This window comes from Amphimedon queenslandica, unplaced genomic scaffold (assembly GCF_000090795.2).
Source record: "Amphimedon queenslandica unplaced genomic scaffold, v1.1 AMPQUscaffold_13083, whole genome shotgun sequence".
Lineage (NCBI taxonomy): Eukaryota > Metazoa > Porifera > Demospongiae > Haplosclerida > Niphatidae > Amphimedon > Amphimedon queenslandica.
Genome location: NW_003546681.1, coordinates 77517 through 79165, shown reverse-complemented (window position 1 = coordinate 79165; position 1649 = coordinate 77517). Strand labels below are relative to the sequence as shown.

At 32.1% G+C, this 1649-nt stretch overlaps 1 long non-coding RNA gene across 1 annotated transcript; it reads left to right on the top strand.

Annotated features, from left to right (window-relative positions):
• Nucleotides 1-287: 287 nt before the first annotated feature.
• On the top strand, nucleotides 288-1173 carry LOC109585334 (uncharacterized). The gene is made up of 3 exons (XR_002186431.1): nucleotides 288-638; nucleotides 716-775; nucleotides 837-1173. It is a non-coding gene; the product is annotated as an uncharacterized LOC109585334 (long non-coding RNA).
• The last annotated feature ends 476 nt before the right edge of the window (nucleotides 1174-1649 follow it).

Genomic DNA, 1649 nt, shown 5'->3' with positions numbered 1-1649 from the left:
AGCCATACATTCATTGAATCACCACATGCATACTGAGCATGCGCATTAGGTTCACAGTATATACAGTACACACACAATATAAACAATGATGTCCAGTCACTTCATTACACTAGTACTACAGGTAGTACACTGACAGTGTGTGTGTCTATTTCTCTTTGTTTATCATTTTAGGGTTTGTTTCCAGCATCAATTGTTTCTCTGTTAAGTCGAGAGGAGATGCATCACTTTTTTATCGACATTAAGTCTCCTTTCTTTCCAAAGCATTTCTGATTGACATGCTGTCAAGCTTTACTTTGAAGATCTATTTGGGTATGTCATATTAATTTTGTTGATGAACATAAATTTATTGAAGTGTAGATCTACTTTACGGGAAAACATAAAGATTGCTCCATTTTTCGTTCAGTGATCCTAGAGGGTCTATCATAGCCAGTGCTGCTGCATTAGCTTACAGTGAGGAGATGCTGGAAATATCTGCTGTGACATATTGTCACCAGAAACATAGAAGACATGCAACTGAGATGAATCCTCATCCTATCAAAATCTCATACAAGAGACACCCCCATTGATCACCTGCAGTATTGAGACTGATCTTCAACCCATTGAACTAACTGATGAGAGACTAAGTTGCTGGCTATTAGGTAAGATATTTTGGTATACACCAGTGGATTATTTGTATTGTTACTTATATTAATTTATTTTTTATTATCTTTTACAGATCCAATTGCTACAGCAGTTATTCCTATTGACAAATTTTTACCAGAAGGTTCTGTTTTGAGTGAGTGAATGTGTTAGATCTAGCATTATTATTAATAGATAATGTGTGTATTTATTAACAGATGAGTCTCATGCTCCTGTTATATAAAAGCTATTGAACAGATAGTCAATGAATGGCACATACTAGGATTATCTTGGAATTCAAGATCACAAGTTAAAATAAATTAAATATACATTAAATAGATGTATCCCGTAAAGACATGATAGTTCACTGGTTAAAGACTGGTACTGTTACAACAGAAAAGCTGATAGAAGCACTCCAGGATTTGGGAAGAAATAATGTTACTGCTGAAGTAAAGTGTCTACCTAAACAATAATTTATTCTTTCTATTATTAATAATAATATTATTTCTTAATCTTCCTTTTTACTATTACTTACATATATTTACTTCTTTTCCTTTTCCCCTCTATTTCTTTCTTTTCATTGGTTTATCATTATAAGCATTATTGTTTTCTATTTTGTCAATTCTTTCTATTTTAAATTTTTTATTAAAATTTACATAACTAATAGTCAAATAATGCATATGGCCCATTTAATGCATGCAGTGCAGCAACTTTAATCATTAGATCTACCTATGTGTATTATACATGTGGTGTATCTAGCAGTGTAAAGGGTCAATCCTGTAAAGAGGTCCTTCTTCAACAACCTGTTAGTCATATCAATCTCACTGACTTGACCACTTGTGAGACAATAGACAATATAATGACTTCTAGTGTAACAATACTTTTATCTTGTGTATTCATCAATGAACATGATGTAATGTATCAAATAATGTAGGATATGGTATGCTTTTTCCTCCAGTTCTATGTAATGACTATCACTCACTTCTCATCAATACTATATCAATACTATAATCATTCTATATATCATTGTT